At 39.4% G+C, this 20,119-nt stretch overlaps 1 protein-coding gene across 3 annotated transcripts in view; it reads right to left on the reverse strand.

Moving 5' to 3' along the window:
* The window catches only part of Rab27b (RAB27B, member RAS oncogene family), a 150,513-nt gene that overhangs the window by 12,078 nt on the left and 118,316 nt on the right, over positions 1 to 20,119 (reverse strand). The window lies entirely within an intron of this gene.

Consider the following 20,119-nt stretch of genomic DNA (forward strand, 5'->3'; position numbering starts at 1 on the left):
GACATTTTTTTTTTAATTTGGGACAGCCTATTCTGCAATGATTAAAATTACATGATAATAACAGCCTGTTATAGGAGCTAAAACACTCTAGTAATTTTCTTCAAATGTAAAAATGGCCTGGTGGTACAGGTCTATAATTGCAGTTGTTTGGGGGGCTGAGGCAGAGCTCCCTCTGGGTAATGTCATCTGATCACGTTAGAAAGTAAGGAAAGGAAAGGAAATGCAGCCCAGTAGCATAGCACACACGTGCATGTGTGAGAAACTGGGCTCCATCCAAACCACCACTGAATGACGGAGAAGAGGACACACACAATTTACGTGGACATAAACTTAATCCAAAATGCTTTTACAGTGTCATTTTGGGTAGTGGTTAAAGATAAAAGAAATTATGTCCTTGGGTAAAAGAATTCATGAAGATAATGGGCTACTTATCAAATAATTAATTACTTTTCAAATAATGCTTAATAATCATTAAATTGCTTTGGGGATTTATATCTTTTAAACAGAGCTAATTGCTCAGATCTAAACTCTATTGCTTTTGCTAAATAGAACTAAATTGATTGTGAATATGTGATTTTTTTTTACCAAAAACATTTTTTGAGATAAAATAATTCATATCGTTGCCCTTAAAATTTTTTTCCTCCCTAGTAATTTAGCTTTGTCATAGGGTAGAACTCTCAAGGTAGTCTTGCTGATTACAAAAGTTTATTTCCTTTCTTTCTTTTCTTTTCTTTCCTTTCTTTTCTCTTTCTTTTCTTTCTTTCTTTCTTTCTTTCTTTCTTTCTTTCTTTCTTTCTTTTTTTCTTTCTTTCTTTCTTTCAGTATAGAATAGAGTGTATTAAGGGCATGGGGAGGGGAATTAACAGGGTAGTAGAGGCAGAAAAAGAGAGAGAGAGAGACAGAGACAGAGATATGAGTAGAGGCTGGCCATGATTACTCAGAGAGAGAGGGGAGGAGGGAACGGGGAGAGTGGGGGGGAAGGGAAGCAAGAGCAGTATTTATCTTTAAAGTATCTAGACAGGTAAGAAATATCGCTTCTTACAAAGCATGTGTAGCTCTCAGCAGGTAGCCTTCCTCAAGGACAGGACCCAGATAACCATGGATGCAGGATTCTTCTTGGACATGTCTGCCATAAGTGACTGCCTAGATATATCTAGTCCTAAACTGGCTGGCTCCAATTATTTTACCAGAGTTTTATAGTTGACTCTGCTGCTGCTCCTTCTTTGAACCTCAGTGGTGCCCAAATAGAATGATGCTCTCCACTGGAGGTCTGCCTTACCACCTCCCTATCTGCTCTGTGAGTAGCAGTTTATTTATTCTAAGACAAAAATCACTACTGCCAAAACAAAACAAAACAAAAAACAAACAAACAAACAAACAAACAACCCCAAACTTTCCTTGGTGTAAGCCACAGAGGAAAAACTGGAGCTACTGACTCCCTAAATAGAAGGCAATGCTAGCCGGTGTTATGGCTCTTTGGAAAAACAAAAAGGTTGACCTTACTCAGAATATATTGGCATGACCTAAACTTTTCTTCCAGGTTTCGTCACTATTTCACTTTAATGTTGGCAATCACAAGAGAGACTAAATCGCAAACAGATCCAGATCAGTCTGACTTCCTTTGGTGATGAGCAGCAATGTGGAAGTGTACGCTGAACAAACCCTTTCCTCCCCAACTTGCTTCTTGGTCATGATGTTTATGCAAGAATAGAAACACTGACTAAGACAGCAATCTAGTTTCTAGAAAAGCCTGCATGTACCTAGAAGGTGAGCGTGAATGCAAAGAGAGCTTGGGATGCAGTTCCCTCAGTCAAGGGCTTGACCAAGAGCTTGGGATGCAGTTCCCTCGGTCAAGGGCTTGAAGTCCATCAGAATATGGGTGCTGGGCACAAAAGTAAAACCCCAAAAAGATATACTTCACAATTGTACTGGCTGGTTTCGTGTGTCAACTTGACACAAGCTGGAGTTATCACAGAGAAAGGAGCCTCCCTTGAGGAAATGCCTCCATAAAATCCAGCTGTAAGGCATTTTCTCAATTAGTGATCAAGGGGGGGAGGGCTCATTGTGGGTGGTGCCATCCTTGGGCTGACAGTCTTGGGTTCTATAAGAGAGCAAGCAGAGTGAGCCAGGGGAAGCAAGGCAGTAAGCAGTACCTCTCCATGGCCTCTGCATCAGCTCCTGCTTCCTGACCTGCTTGAATTCCAGTCTGACTTCCTTTGGTGATGAGCAGCAATGTGGAAGTGTACGCTGAACAAACCCTTTCCTCCCCAACTTGCTTCTTGGTCATGATGTTTATGCAAGAATAGAAACACTGACTAAGACAGCAATCTAGTTTCTAGAAAAGCCTGCATGTACCTAGAAGGTGAGCGTGAATGCAAAGAGAGCTTGGGATGCAGTTCCCTCGGTCAAGGGCTTGCCTAAGGTAAATGAAAGCCTGGGTTCAAACTCAAGCCCTGCATAGAATAGGTTGTGGTGGTACATGTTTGCAATCCTGGCACTGGGAGCTCAAGTCAGAAAGATCAGAAATTCCAGACCATATTAGGCTATGTAGTGAGTTTGAGGCCAGCCTGGGATAGAAAAGATGCTGTTTCTAGAAAATAAAACGAATCTAAAACAAAATCACAGAAGAAAACAATACAGCATAAATGTCCAGAGCGGAACATGATGATAAATGAGTGGAAAGGTCATGGTGCTTATAATTCAAAGCGGTAGCCGTTATGAACGATGCCGTGCAGTGGGATTTAGAGGAAGATTAACTGGTATGCACTGTTACAGCACAGCAAGAATCCAGACGAGGTGGGAACCAGGGAAACACTGCATGAGGACTCACTTCCCACTTACAGTATGAAGCCATTAACCACTTGCCAAGTACATGACCTAACGTGTCCCTGACGGGCAGCCAATTTACCCTTTGTTCATTGCACACAACCTGTCTGGGGCAACAAGGCTGCCTTCACATCCAGATCTAATTGAGAGTGAGCAGTGTCGGCTACCAGGGAATTGTTTTATTGTGGCCCACATTGCCTCTGCTCTGTAAATGTAGAATGGTGGACACATTGTGACATTTGACACATTTACCACAGAAAATGAATACAAAGCCTGGCCAGTGGAAGAAAAATTAATTTAGTGTTGCCAGTATGCTGTTTGACCTATTAAAATATGAATTAGATGGTTTAAGTTTCTCTTGAAAGCATTAATAATTGGTTCTCACTGGAATTTATTTATATACATTTATATCTGTCTAACTCAAATGTGTTTGGTTCACTTCTCTTTTTATTACCACATTGCTCTCTGAGTCCTAAAATGATTGACATAGATGCTCTTTCCCTGTCATGGTAAACACAGCAGCAAGCAGAAAGGGAAAGAAAGCCTTGGTAAGGTTTCCTTTTCTAAGAAACGGGATAGAAATTGATCTGGAAAGGACAAGTAGCTGACAAGTTTACAAAAACATTGTTCATTTCTGTTCTAAGACTAGTCACCTTGTCTCTTTTATTTTTTATTTTATTTTATTTTTTTGGTTCTACAGATCTAAAAAGGTGAAAAAAGCCAAAAGACAGCATGAGCCCATGCTTCTGGGATCATGTCTGATTCTTGGTCTTTATCACAGCGTCACACTATGTCACAGAGTCAGGAGGACAGAGAGATACAGAAAGTGAGATGCTGTACCCAGAGCCCTTCAGGGTTCATCAAGGGGGAAAGATCTAAACTACATAATACCCACAGCTTCTGCAGTCTGAGAGGAGTAATGACTACACACCATCACATGGATTCCGTTGTTCAGAAATGAATACATACCAGTGAGGATGTAGACTTTCAGAAGAGACTACTAGTTTCTAACTGAACAAAATGTCAAGTCTTGCCTTCATTTACTAGACCCAGAACGGACTGGCAGATAAGTGTAGTCTTCACCCCTCATCTAGGAAACTTATCTTTCCAACAGACAGACCACTACAGAAACCCAGTCGTTCAAAATGCAGGGTTGCGGAGCCTGGACCCAATGGATAAATGTAAAACACACTCCTGTACTTAAATCTTGGGGAACATTATGAGAGAGGGTACAGAAAGATTGTAAGAGCCAGAGGAACAAGAAGTTTGAGGTAAGATTATGTCTCATGGAAATATCAGAAGCCACATGCCAAGTCTCATCCAAATGACTGGCCAAATGTAAGCTGAACAAAGATTACCCCAACGAGCATGTCAAATTAGACTAGGAAAAGCCCAGGGGGCTTCAGTCCTCCCTATACAGGGAACTATAGGCAACGGAGTCAAGTTGAGAGCAAAAGAGGGCCTTTCTAGGGAAGAGTACAGCAATTGCCAGTGTCAAATAAGCTTTGAAAACATACATTTAAGAAACACTATATGGACTCAACAGGTTATACTTAGAAACACACACACACAAATGCATATATGAATGCAATAAAATTTGATGAGGAAGAGGCCATGAATTTGAAGGAGAGCAGGGAAATTGAATTGCAATCTCAACAATAAACAAAACATGGGGAAACATTTTGTCTCTAGAGGAAAAAATAGTTTGTATTTAACTGAAGAAAAAAATAAACATTGATTTTAAGTTTTGAGAGAAAAAGAATACAAAGAAATGGAATCCATGTTTGGCAGGGATAAGGTAGAGATACTGTCCTTGTATAGACTAGGGCATTGGCTCTTTGTGAAGGCTGGGACCACGAGTCTTACTCCTGCCTTATCACAACTAAGGTTGCCCACATTCTCTGTTATCTGCCCCCATTTTCCACTGTTCCTGCCTACCCTACATTCATTCGTCTTTCTTTCCCCTGTTTCTTTTTTGAGAATTTCATTTATGAATAGCGTATTTATATCATTTCTCCTCCCTCTACTGCATTCAACACTTGCCATGTCCCAAACGCCCTCTGAAATCCATGACGTTCTGGTCTTTATTACTTTTATACATAAATGTATGCATATACATACATATACACATATTACAACTGTTACAATCTATCTATCTATCTATCTATCTATCTATCTATCTATCTATCTATCTATCTATAGTGTGTGTGTGTATTTATTTACGCACACACATAATACAACCTGCTGAGTCCATTTAGCACTGCGTGTGTGTGTGTGTGTGTGTGTGTGTGTGTTTGTGTGTGCACGTGCACACTCATGTGCTCACACATGTGCATACGAAGGGATGACTATTTAAATATTTAAATATATACTATTTAAATAACCATTTATAGGTCTTTCCCATAGAAAAGACTGACACACTCTCTCTCTCTCAGCAGCTGTCGGTTGCCTAAATTTCTTCATGTAGGGATGGAACCATGCGAGATTCCCCCCTGTCCACATTGGCATGTCAATATGTTTCCATTGTTCACATCCTGCTTAGGCAGCCATATTGCTGAGATTCCATGAGTTGATCTTCCCTGTCCTGTCTAGAAGATGTGATCTCTCGGCAGAGATACTGGTTGATACTACAACACTCCTTCCTCTCCTTTGTGATGTTCCCTGAGCCACAGCTAATTCTTAATCTCCTTTGTCTACTTCTGGATCCAGAGCCCAGGACAATGGTGTAACAAAAGAACTCAAGACATATTTGTTGAGTACATGCACATATTTACATTCTGATTAAAATGCAAAATTTTCATTTTGTGAGTAGTCCTTCTAAATTCAGCCATTGGATTCTGGTCTCTCTGTGAGATAGCACTAAAATTAATGATTGCTAGTACTTTCCAGCTAGAGAGTCCTGAGTTTGCTTTCTATGATAAGTGCAAGGGTTTAAGAAATCTGTAGCTGGATCTCAGCAGTAAGAAGTACTCGATGCTTCGAGCAGAGGACCAGGGTTTGGATCCCAGCAACCACATTAGCAAGGTAACTGATTCTAGCTGTCATGCTGTATCTGGCCTCTGTAAACACACACACACACACACACACACACACACACACACACACACACACATACACACACACATTCCGATACATATGCACACACACTAACACATACAATCTTCAGCTTAAAAAGAGTCTAAAGTTTCATTTGGCTCTTACAGTGGTTTTGCCTCTCTTTTATGCAGGGTTGCCTGAGCCCTTAAGGGAGGGATTTGGTAGAGACCCACCATTTAGACTGAGTGTTTCAAGGTCCCTCTCTGTACATTGTCCAGCTGTGGTCTCCTTATTTGTTCCCACCCGCTCCAGGAGAAAACTTCACTGATGATAAATCTTCCCCAAATTGAGTGTTATATCTTAAAAGAACTGTTTTGAGATCCTTGGAAAAGACAAGGCCCCAAAGGACTGCATGTTTTGAAGAAACAATTTGTGCTCACACAGAGCCTACTGGGTTGTCCTAAAATGAGCTGGGGCTTAGAGAAAAGGGTTCCTCCAGAGGAATATTTTTTTGTTCTTCTCTCACCTACTTTCTGGTCATGTTTGCCTTGCTCTGAGGATGCATCGTCTAACACACACTCACTGGTACCTCTTGTTTGCATGGTGCCGAGACTGCACTCCTTGTGTTTCACTGGGGAGCTACGGTGACTTGACTCAAGGGGAGTATATGGGTAAACTTACTGGCCAGTTCTCCAAATAACAATCTCTGACAAACTGTGACCTTGTGATATGAACTATTAAGTTAATAAGGGAAAAATCACATACTCTTAGGGTGCGTTGGACATTTTAAAACAGTAAGCCAATAAAGACTTCATGATATTATTTCCACTGAGTGTAGATCATTTCAAAATAAGGCTGCCCAGATTGACGGCTGTTTACTCTTTCCTCACTAATCTGTGTTTGATTGGCTATGTGGGGCTCCAGCAGATATATGTTGACTTTTGAGGCGCTCCTAAACTGTGCTTTCTAGCCTGAATGATAGCCAGAGAGAGGTTCTAAATAACCAACCCTGAACTATTCATTTCTATAACCACACTTGTGTCCAGAATGTCAGAGTAAAATTATGGATAGCCCAACATATTGGCATTTAGCCTATGAATTAATGGATCAAAAATATTTTGAGAGAGGAGTCTTTTCTAAAAGGTATATTTTATTTAGTTAATTCAATGCCATTATTGTACTTCTGCAAAGGTTTATCACAATTCAATTTTATTTCAGTTTAAAACTACTGAGGATTAATGAATGAGGGTTTATGTCAAAGGTTCAGACTAAAAATATGTGTCTGTCAATTTAAATGAATCACACAGACTTATTCTAACAAGAGTGAATTTGTCTATTTGAAAAAAGTAAATGGATATATTTTATTTTTCTGAGATCAAGGGTTATAATATAAACAACTAATAATTCACTGGGCCCTGCATCTTGGTTTGCCCTGCTAGTAAAGGCTAGATAGAAATTTCAACAGAGAAGCATAAGAAAAATATATTTATATTGCCATGTAGTTGTTATTTGTATATATTAAATTTATTTCTAAGTCATTTTTTAACTCTTTAAATTATTTTTTTCTCTAAAGTACCAGAAGGTTTAGTTTTATATTATTGTGTTGGTTAGGCTTGTCAACTTAAAACACACTACATTAGAGTCATCCAAGAAGAGAAAATTGTAATTGAAGAACTACTTTCCTTTATCAAACCGTGGTCATATGAGTAGAACACTTTCTTGATTAGTATTGAATGGCGTAGCACACCGTGGAAGATGCTACCCCTGGTCACATGGTCAGGGGGTGGGGCGAGCATCAGAATGCAAGGCTGCTTCTGCACATGGTGCTCAACACAACAACAGAAAGAGCAGGTCTTGAAACTACACACAGTTACTTTTTGACACTGTGTCATAAGAAATTTCGGACATGAATTTGAGGGACAATGAGGACATAATGTACCTCATAGATCTGTACCCCAGCTTCTACTATTGCAATACATGGATGATCTTATTTCCTCTATCTTAAAATCCAATTAAATCAGGCTACCAGAAAACAAATGAACTATATCATAACCTCTTTTTTCTCTTTTGTAAATGGAAAGTGTGTTTATTGTCTGTCTGCTTCTGTATTTAAGTCACACAGAAGACTTACTGTTATTCTTCCTGATATTGCTTGCAGGGTATAAGAAGTCAAGTGCCCAATCATTAGAAAGTTCTTCCTACTCCAGCTTAAAGCAGAATTCCCTGGTATTCCTCTAGAAGTCATATGGTTGCCATTTTACATTTATATCTCCAACTCATCTAGAGACTATTCTAGTCTAATCTGAATAAACTCTTGCAGTACAACTTACTAGTGAACCATTCATTACTTACCAATAATTTGAGATGCCGTCTCTACCATGCAAATTCCCACACAGAATTGGGGGAAGTTCTGGATTTCTCTCTGATACACACTGATATCGATGGGACTACCTTTCAGCCATTTTAAAAATGTGATTATCTATAAGATGTTTGCTATCTACGTTATCCTCTCATCATCTGTTATGTTTTTTTTTTCTTGACATTTTTATACCCAAATGACATATCCTTTCAAGTCTCAAGCCTTAGCATTAGAATTTTTACTTTTGTTACTTAAGATAGCATTTCACTATGTAGCCCAGAATTGTTTAGACATTGTAATCCTCCTGGCTCAGCCTCCTGTAAGTAACTTCAATAAGACTCAGTGGCTCACCAAGTTGGACTTTTGTGGGATCTGTACTTTAGTCTGTTGTAGGTTCTTCAATATCTGCTAAATTCAGTCATAGTCACTGTGTAATGGCTGTTCTTGGTTGTCAACATGACTACTACTGGAATTGACTAGAACACGAGCTGCTGGGTACACCTGTGAAGGATTTCTTTTAACTAAAAATTAATTCAATTAATTAATTAAGTTTAACTTAAATTAAATCATTTGAAGTATAAAGATCCACCATTAATCTAGATCTTTGAGGTGGAAAGATCAACCTTTAATCTGGACCACACTTCTGCTCGAAGCCTAAATAAGAACATGGAAGAAGGAAGCTTGCTCTCTGCCTGCCTGTTCTTGCTTGTAAGGCCATGCCTTCATTGCCATTAAAGCCCACTTCATGAGACATCCAGCCTCATGGACTACAGCTACTGTATTATTGGGCCTTCCAATGGTAAATAGCTATTTTTGAACTAGCTGTATCAAAGCCTGTATGCCATTCCAATAAGACCCTTTTAGATATTCATTCCATTACGTTCTGGTCCTCCAGAGGATGCTGATATTTAGATACTTCACTAAGAGCAATACTCGGTGATTTAATACTATGTAACACAATGTTCATGTGAACTGAATGTTCCCTAAAGGAAACAAACTGTGACTATAAAGAAAATATTTTACTTACACTTCAAAAAGATAAATACAGTAAAAATAGATAAAGTATTCATGTGTAGGAAAGGAATGTTTGAGACAACTCAAATGATAAAATAGAAAAATAATATCTAATAGTAGTTCTTACTTCTTACTCACTGGGCACGACTATAACCACTAAACATTAATGGTTTATATTCCTGCAACAACTCAGTCTCTGTCAGGTTTTAGCTGTCTTCCCCACAACCACCATCAAAATTAACAAGCTAATCCTAAAATGCCAAGATTGTGGGACAGTCAAAGCAAGTTTCAGTCACAGATAACAATGTTGGAGTGTCTGTTCTTCTCAGTTTCAAGAAGTTGCAGTAATTAAGACAGTATAGCTTGAGATTTAGTCTAAACATACTAGTTTTAAAGTCTTAATTCTGAAAAATGTGCTCAGATACCCCAGTGAAGAAAAAAAAAACAATCTTTAAAAACACAGCTCTGGACACTGTATGTAAAACACCATTAAATGGGACTTTAGCCATATAGGAAGTAAGGATATGAAATTCTTAGACAATAACATGATTTCTCAGATAGGACACCAAAATTATTCATGACAAACAAGAAATGGGTAAAAACAAGCAAAAAACAACAACAAAAAAAAACCCTTTTGTTTCAAAAGACATCACAGAAATGAAAGCATATAATCTGATGGAGGGAAAATCTTGGCTAATTGTATATGAGGAAGGAATTTTCCTCTTTCTCCTCCTCCTCCTCCATTTCCTCTTCCTCCTTTTCCTCCTCCTTCTCCTCCCCTTCTCCTTCTTTTCCTTCTCCTTCTCCTCCCCCATCTACACATATACACAATCTATCTCTAAATATATTTACAACTTTGTAACTAAACAATTAAAACAAAAGCAAGGTTCCTAAACGGGGTAATGATTCGATTTGCATATATATTTCTTCAAAGATGACATAAATGAGAAGGAAGGTTATGAACCCAAGAGCCATCCTAGCCTCAGTGACACATGGATTCACATCCCCAGGGTTAACTGTAACAGGTACATGGGCAACCATGGCCAGTGAAGATGTGAAAGAGGGAGTTTGTATTATTTCTTGGTTTAATGTAGTGATCACCCACTTTGGAAACCAGTTTAGTACTCCCTCAAAACACGAAAATAGACATAGTACATGACTCTGCATCTACTTTCAGTTCTATACCTAAGAAAAATGAAAACGTAGGCATACAGAAATGCATATCAAAATGTTCATGACATGATCATTATTCTTAATAATTCCAAATTGGAAACAAACCAAACAGTCACCTGTTGTACATGCACACGGATATGTTCACAATGGGATGTGTTTTAGCCAGAAAAAGGAATGGCAGTGTGGTAAGTATATGCCATTATCACCCAGACAGCTTGAAAATGATAAGTGAAAGAAGTGAGAAGTAAAGGGCCACTGTCTTACTCAGGGTTTGTATTTCTGAACAAGCATCATGATGAAGAAGCCAGTTGGGGAGGAAAGGGCTTTTTCAGCGTACACTTCCACATTGCTGTTGATCACCAGAGGAAGTCAGGAGTGAAACTCACACAGGGCAGAAACTTGGAGGCAGTAGCTGATGCAGAGGCCATGGAGGGGTACTGCTTACTGGCTTGTTTCCCCTGGCGTGCTCAGCTTGCTTTCTTATAGAACCCAGGACTACCATCCACGGGATAACACCACCCACAATGGGCTGAGCTGTCCCCCCTTGATCACTAATTGACAAAATGCTTTACAGCTGGATCTCAAGGAGGCTTGTCCTCAAAGGAGGCTTCTTTCTCTGTGACAACTCCAGCTTGTGTCAAGTTGATAACATAAAACCAGCCACTACAGCCACATAGTTTACAATTACATTTATATAAAAGATACTGGAAAGATACACTCATAGGGACAGTTTACCAGAAGCTAGATGAAGAAAAAGAGATGAATGGTAGATATTGGGTATGGACTTCTGTGACAATGTCTTAGATTTAGAAAGTGACATTGGAATACCTTCATGAATATACTAAAACCATTGTACTAAATGTTCACAAAGATTTATTTTGTTGTATATATTTTAATAAAGCCATCTTTGAAATGTCATAGGTTTCTAATAGGGTAAATATTATTTTATTTTTCAAGTATTTTTGGCCTAGCTAAATTAATGGATCTTTGCTTGCAATGCAATAATTTGCTAGTAATTTTCATTATATTCAAAGAAAAATATCCACCTTAAACCCAATGTAAGTGTCCTGTATAACATCCACTTTCTATATGATGATCACAAGCAAACTGGCTTCCGCTTCATAAACTAGGTTTTATTTGGCAGGATCTTCACAAACAATCCTCTATTCAAATAAATTTATCAGTTAGGACCGTGAGAGTCTGAGACAGAAGTGGTGGGTTGGTATCTGATCAAGTAACACTGGAAAGAAATGTGAGCATTGATGTGGTCAGGTGTGTCCACAGTGAGTCTGATTGTATACTCTGGGTAGTCCACAGATTCAAATATCCAAGCCTTGGGGGGCTGATCAGAAGCTCTGTAAGCAGGCGCTGGTACTCAGAATTTAATGCTGTGCTAGAGCAAGACAGAAGACAACCAAGATGGGAGCATCCTTTCTCTTCAGTACAGGTCACCTTAGGCCAGATGGGACAAAGTAGATGTGACAAAGGTTGAAAGGTTGAAACCACATGATGGCTTCAGGCAACTCAGCCAGTATAGAAAATCCATGGGAAAAGAAAGCAGTCTGCTCACCTAATTCGATCCTGTTAGGGTTTAAAGAAGTTTCCTCCAGTTATCAGTGATCCCTGACTTTGGCACACCAGCAATGACTGATGGCCTCGTCCCTTGACATGGTGCCCAGCTTTGCACAGTTGCTCTCAGAAAGCCTATACTTTGTTTCCATGGAAAACAGGAATAAGCTCCTGAAACTGTATAACTACTCATTCAAAACACATCCACAGAAGAAGTCTCATAAACCTCTCAATTTAACAAATGGAGCTTCCAGGACTCTTGGAACATTTAGTGTATTGGACCTGGAAAGCTTTTCTGCTTGCCTGGTTAATGGGCCGCATGACTCATGTATTCTGAAGAAGTCATATTTTAAGAAAAAAAAAAAAAAACCAAAAAACTAAAGAAATGCTTTACTGAGTTCTTTAAATTTGAACTTCTGTTAGAAGCAATACCTTTTTTTCCTTTATTTTCTTTTTTTTTTTTTAAAGGAGTAAATTCCTCAAGATCTGCAAAGGATCTCTCCCATTTAGTTCTTTCAAACCTGAGAAAATATAAAAGACATTGTGTGGGGATCAATCATTGTAGCAGCAGTTGGAAGTACATTGGGGAGCCAGTGCCTCCATGAGTCAGTTACAGACCAGAATATGGGTTCCCTACTTAGTGGATCTCCTACTTATCTGTTTAAAGAAATCCTTTGTGCCCAGGGTGAAATGGCCCCCACTGTGCAAGTAGATCTGAATCCTGGTAAGGAAAGGATGTCCACTGTGAACCAGATAATCCATCTAAGTCATATGATAAATGAAAAGATATTAAATTTATATGGTAAAGTGAAGCTTCTACTCTTGGAATATCATTAAATAGGGAATGAAGATAAAGCTTCAAATTAAACATATGTTTTTTCTTATTTTTTCTTTTAAGCAGTTATTTCTCGGTGCTGAGGGTCTAACTCAAGATTCATAAATACTAACTGAGTTCTCCACCAGGGTTTTCTGGAGTTAGCTCCACATGCTTCATTTTGAAATTGGCAAAAATTTTATGAAATTATTATATGCAACATATTTTGAAATATGTATACATTGTGAAATGTCTAAATGGAGCTAATTAACTATGTATCAATTCATTATCTTTCTCTCTAATGAGAATATTTAAGATTTGCCTTTAGCAACTGTTGAAGATGTCATACATTGTGGGGCTGGAGAGAAGGCTCAGTGGTTAAGAAAGAACCCATACACATAAATTTTTATTTATTTATTTATTTATTTATTTATTTATTTATTTTGGTTTTTCGAGACAAGGTTTCTCTGTATAGCCCTGGCTGGCCTGGAACTCATTCTGTATTTCTGGCTGGCCTCGAACTCAGAAATCTGCCTGCCTCTGCCTCCCAAGTGCTGGGATTAAAGGCATGCACCACCACTGCCCAGTGAAATAAAATTGTTTTAAAATTAATAAAATAAAATGTTATTAGTAACCACAGCAACCATGTTCTATCATAGTTTTCTTAAACATTTCTCTTAAAATGTTCTATGATGTGACCAAAATCTTCCTAGGATCTTCCCTCTATATGGTTTTAAAATTCTTTTCTGACTTCAAATGTCAGTGTAATGATGTTGAAGACTGGGCTCATTTGCTAGCAGGCTGCTGCCTTGAGAAAGTCATGTCAGACTTCTGCTTTGCTTAATTATCTGCTAAAAGGCATGATAATCAAAGTATCCACCATAAACACTGCCTCTGTGGTATACAGAGCATAACTAGATAGTGCCTATGGATTCATAGGCAGGTATCTATGAAAATAAGATGGTGTATTATTAAAACTTTTCCATTCCAGGATAATTTTAGATAGCTCCTGCAACCCTGACATTCTAAGGATAAGAAAGATAGAAATTTCCAGAATGGTTCAGGAAGATAATGTTTACTGGCATTGTTTTTAGCTGGTATTTCATAAGCATTTTGTGAATAATAAACCTCACAGTTCAGAGATCTTAGGTATAAGGAAAAGTGCTGAGTCTGAACTTTACTTTTGGGTGGGGAGAATCCTTGCGTCAGACACATGCATTCTACTTCAGCATGCAGTTGGAGCTGGGAGTCTGACCAGCATCCCAAGAAGAAGAAACACTCCCAGGGCACAGGGAGGGAGCAGAATGAATCCTTTCTCAAAGGGGTGCAGCCAGGGCTGGAGTCGGAGGAAGGAAAAGGAGAAAAGGAAGTTGGGCTGAGGATAGGCGTAGGGTATGGGCCCACAGTGTGAGACTTGGTTTCAGTGTACGAAGTGTTCTGGTGGCCTTGGTTGATGAAGTTGGATATCCAGAATTTAAATGTTGACTTTTTTGCTCTAATAATGAGGCTGGCATTAGAGGGCATCTCTTTTGGTTTAGAAATATGATTGCATATATTTTCTACCCATATACATAATGTATGTACACAAACCCATATGTAGACATTGTGAATTTCTTAGCCTTTTGTTCGAAAGATTGTTTTGTTTTGTTCTAAAGTCTGCAATTGGGGAATATGTAAAAGACATGTCTAGATATTCAGGCATTCTGGATTTCTCTCCACACTTATCTTCTCAAGAAACTGGAAGCCATAAGAATTTTGAAGCATGAGCCTATAATATAATTAATATAAAATACCCACAAAACTATTCATCAGTGAGGTTTATTTATTTATTTATTTATTTGTTTATTTATTTCTTTATTTATTTATATTTGAACCTAAACTAAAGCCATCAAACTTCTCAGGACAAAGGTAATATGGCAACCCCCAAGAAAAAGACATAAGTTTCATTTATCCTGTTGTTAGACTTCTACTTAAGAAAGCACAAGATTATTTCAGCCACTCAGGGCCCTGCTGGAGCTCTGACTAGAAACAATTGTCTACTAATTACTCAGGACAAGGTTAATGAGACCATTGTCTACCTCTCAGCAATAATCCAATCAACTAAGCCAGCCTTACACTCACCTAAGACCTTCTTATATAAAACATTTATAATACAGTTCTTGTCACCTTTCAGTGCCAGCTGTTCCTGGTGGGGTAAACTCTCATTAGCATTCAGAACTGTGGCTCTGACCTTCTGTTTGGTGCCTTTTAAAGGGAGGGAGGGAGGGATGGGGGAGGGGAGAGAATGGGATTGGAAGGAGAGGAGGGAGGGGAGGCTGTGATTGTGATATAAAGTAAATAATTATTCATAGCTAATGAAAGAAAGAAAGAAAGAAAGAAAGAAAGAAAGAAAGAAAGAAAGAAAGAAAGAAAGAAAGAAAGGAAGGAAGGAAGGAAGGAAGGAAGGAAGGAAGGAAGGAAGGAAGAAGGTTTAATTGGGGCAGTTTCTTGCCAGGGTTCTGACCTTCTAATAAGACTGTAGTTCTCAGCTCTACCACATTCTTTAACTTTAGAGTTGGTTAAGTTGGTCACTGACAGTTTTGGCTGTGGGCTTCATGAAATGTTTTAAAATGGTTGGGGTAAATGTCCTATGACTTTTGGTTTAGTAGCGTATTTCTTAGCTTAATCTTTATCCTCTCCTGCCCCCAGCATCACAAGTTCCAAATACAAATGCCTTTGAAGGACCAAGACCCCAACTCTTGGAGTCAACTCTTACAACAAAATGAACTAGGTAGACTCTGGTCCCAAGATCTCCCTCACTGAGAATTATTCTTCACCCCTCATAACCTAAAATGTCTAAAAATCTTTAAAATGCTAAAGATAGCATGGCTCAGGGACATAGTGTTCTGGCTTTCTAATAGAAGGTGGAATGATGTTAACTTTTCAAGGAAAGAGTGCACCCTGTTTATCTTTAAAATGATGGGGACGAAGAACAGAAAACGGAGGTCTTCTGTTATCTTTATATTCTAGGAAGAGAAAAAGAAAGAGCCACAGGTAAGAAAGCCCTCACTTGGCATAGAGCTTCTCCCTTTTCATCCTTTCTTCCTGTGAAGAAAAGCACTTTCCTGTGCCTGTGTGCCCTGGGATGCTCTTTGTGTGGAAAGCAGTAGTTTCTCCTCATCTTCTCAGAGTGCTGGGCCTGAAAGAAAACCCGACTTCCTTCCCACCAACTCTACTACTCTCAGTATTTGCTTTCAAATGATGAGTAGCTGGGTGAGGGTCTGGCAAATACAGTATGCGGAAATTACAGATCTTTCTAAGGCAACCTTGAGTTGTCACAACCGGAAGTGACAGTGCCGTGACAGGAAGTGACAGTGCGGCAACCTGAAGCGATGACCAGAAGTGTTTTGCTTAGTTCTTCCTAAAACTGAAAAGCCACGTTTCGATTCTCTTGACTGCTCCTTACATGTCAAGATTCTTTTTTCAAAAGAACAAAACCCGAAAGTGCAACACCAGGGGCTAATGTTTGGTTAAGCACAAATGTGTTCTAAAACAGTTCTTGAAACAAGCAGAGCTGGAGAGATGGCTCATCAGTTAAGAGCACTGAGTGAGTTAAGGACTTGAGTTTGGTTCAGTTCCCAGCATCATGTGGACACTTGCAACTTCAACTTCAGGCCCTTTTCTGGCTACTGCAGGCACCAAGAATGCACAGTGTACTTACAAACATTCAGAAAAAAAAAAAAGCACACACACACACATTATATATAAAATCAATTAAAACTTTAAATAAAAAAGAAAAGAAATAAGCCCTCATAGTCTACAGGACAGCAAAGTGGCTAAACATGCTTATTGCCAAGCCCGATGACCCAATTTCAATTTCCAGGACCAATGTTCTAAGGATAGAATGAGCTCCTCAAGTTGTCCTCTGTCTCTGTCTGTTTTTCTCTGTCTGTCTGTCTGACTGACTGTCTGTCTGTCTCTCTCTCTCTTTGTCTCTATCTCTCTGCTCCCTCCACCCCCCACACACGCATACACGCACACACATACACACTGTAGCATGTGTATCTCCTCCCCAGCCCCTAAATCAATAAGTGAAGACTGAAGATTGAAGTGTTAGTTTCTGAGACATTTAAGGAAAACAATAAATAAATTTAACCCTCTAAGTGAACCACTGAAAAGTTTCTGTAACAACTGCAGGAGGTAGTCACTGAGAGTCAGCATTCTGCAGCTGACAACAGTGGCTTTTCCTGATAGTCTGCATCTCAAAGCCCTTTCTGGCTCTCAGGGGGAACACTTCCTGTGCACTCTCACTTTTCACAAAGAAAAATACACATTTTCCTTCCCCAGCCCCTCTCCTTCATCAGTTTCTAGTAACCGTAACTGGATATGGGATGTTCCTTCCAGACAAAAGCATGGTCTTGCCGCTGAAAGTTGTCTTAATAAATACTATTACCACAAAGAGACACTCTAGGATATGAAGGCTGAAGGTTTGCGTATTAAACTTCAGAAGCATACATTTCAAGTGCACAGAACAAAAGACCAGAAATGTCACACATTTCTCTGTATTTCTGTGGGTACAGTAAAGTGAGCAGAACACTGTGTGTGACGAATGGAGAGTTTTATATTTTAAAATAAGCTTGTCACTACCCTTCTCCGATAATGTCACTCAGTGGTTAACGAACTAGTTTATATTTAAAATTAAAGACTGACACTAAGTAAAAGGGGGCACATGATGATGTGCACCTTAAAGTCTTCAAATGTGATCTGAAGACAAGGATTTTTCTCTAGCTTATAAAGCAGAAACTAGTCTTATAAATTCAAATAGAGAAACATGTTTGGTGAATGAATCACAGATGTCAGTGAACAACATACCTTATCTCACAGTGGATTTGAGATTCCTGTGAACAACATGGATAAATGAATAAACTACAAGAACCAACGATAAAGACGCAGCAGGTTCAAATATCTGTTCTCATGCAAACAGAATAGACTGTGCTACGCAGGCACTGACTGTAAAAGATAAAGAGTATCCTTGGGAATGCAGACGCAGGCCTGCCTACACATCACAATATCACACACATATTCAGGCATGCAAACACATGAACACCTGAACATGCACACACGCTTGCACACAGCAGAACAAGCACTGAACCACTATCAGGCTTATGATGCAGTTCCTAAAACCCAGTGTACCATTTGTTTGATCTTCTCTGTTTTGAAAGTTTATGGAATAACTCAGAAACATACTTATCATCCAAATTTTATAAAATATAAGGTGGAATTTTTTTTTTGATTCAAACCAAAAGTGTGAGATATCTTTTTATGATTTTTTTTTTGGAGACATGATCTACCTATGTAGCAGACACTGGCCTTATCATGGCCCTCTTGCCTTACTTCTTGGGTTCTGAAATTATAGACATAGACCACCATGCTCATCTGAGATGAAAAAGTACGTGGCCGGATGGGACACTGTGCAGGTGTCCTTATGTGGACGTAAGGCAGTATCATAAATACTCAGCAGAGGACAGACTAGGCTCCTGTTCATGTTAGGCTGGACAAATATACCACCGCCTTGTGAAACGAACCCTGCCAGGCTGCCCACTTGGAGGCTCTGGGGTTCAGCATCTGCTGTGACAGCGGATGCTGCAAAAGAAAGATACAAAAGCTGCCCAACCACACTTCCTTAAGGCCCTCTCTTATCCCTGCCTTAGATAAAACTAGCATAATCAACAGCTGAAGAATCTCCCTGTCTGGGACACTAACGTAGAAAAGTTGGTGGTTTTAACAGTTTTAAAACTAATTACTACGAGAGGCTAATTAACAAACAAAGCATGATGGCTTGGGCCTGTAAACCCAGCAATCAGGAGGCTGAGGCCATGATTGCTATCAGTTCAAGGCCAGCCTGAGCTAAATAGCAAGATCTATGTCAATCTGGGTTACATTAGGAGATATTACCTCAAAAAACCAAAAACAATAAATAGAGGACAGAGAATGAACTTGACCCGGTGTGTGGTGGGTTCTGTGATGTGAATCACACTCTACATTATCTTAGCCCATCTTCATTTATAAAGCAAGGACCTGGGGTCTGTGGAGGGCTCTGCTGTGAAAAGTGGCTTGCTGATCTTGCAAGTGAGTTCTCTGAACTCATGCTATGAGACTCAGAAATACCCTAGCTCCAGTGGACTTAATGCTCTTTTCTAGCCTCCTCGGCACGTGTGTGTGTGTGTGTGTGTGTGTGTATGTGTGTGTGCAAAACACACAATACAATACAACACAACACACACAGAGACAGAGACAGAGAGACAAACAGAGCGACAGAAAGAAGGGGACAGACAGGAGGAGAACAGGGCACCTGAGGCATACAGTATAATACACATAAATAAAATAGATCTTTAAAAAATAAACAAAGCAAGGACAATAAATAAGCTCCTAGATTCACTCATATACATTCACTCATATACATTCACTCACCGAACACATATACATTGAACACCTACTGTACTGGGGAAATGAGGTTTATTTGGGGCCTAAATGAAATGGCATATAAGTCTCATCTACACCTCGTCTCTACACCACCTCAACAGCTGAAATTCCTAAAGTTCACCAGCCACAGATGCTCAGCGGAAGCTCCGCTTCCAGCTCTCTGTACATAGAGTCCATTTTCAATCTCAAGTGGGTCTTCATCTGGATACACTGTAAGGTCCCTGCAACCAACAAAAGCCTCTGAATATGTCTTCAAGCTTCCCATTAAAATGAGAACCGGTCAGAACCGAAGGACCTGTCTGGCCTGTGAAGTGTTGTGTGATCTGGCCCTGACATGTTCTACCCTTACTGTCCTACTTAAAAGAGGCAAGTCCCATCCTGTCTCCTAGTCTTGGTGCTCCTTAATGTTATGCTCACATCGCTGCATTTCCACTGTCTACTGATCATCACGTAGTCACTTACATCTCAGCTACAGTAGATCTCTCTCAGAAGGATCTGGTGGACATCCATCTGTATCTAACACTGGCTTTCCATTCACTTGCTAAGGCTTCACTCGCTCTGCTTCAGTCATTGCATAGTCCTGGTACATGGCCGGTAGCTGTCTTCTTACTTATTACCACTTCCCTTTCCATGAGGAGCTCAAACTCAGAGAATCCCTACTCATCCTGTTTGCTTTGGGGCTAGAAAGAAATAGGTGCTCAACTAATGTGTAATGAATTTAATAACATAGTCCTGTTAGTTCTGGTTTGTGTAGTAAATCTATGAATCCTAGAGACCTTCTTCTTGTACGATAATTAAACCTGAAATTTGTACATGAGAAAGAGTATCTTTGACCTCAAATTTACCTTATAGATTAAACTCATAGA

Source organism: Mus caroli, unplaced genomic scaffold (assembly GCF_978045245.1).
Source record: "Mus caroli unplaced genomic scaffold, Mus_caroli_1 scaffold_19, whole genome shotgun sequence".
NCBI lineage: Eukaryota > Metazoa > Chordata > Mammalia > Rodentia > Muridae > Mus > Mus caroli.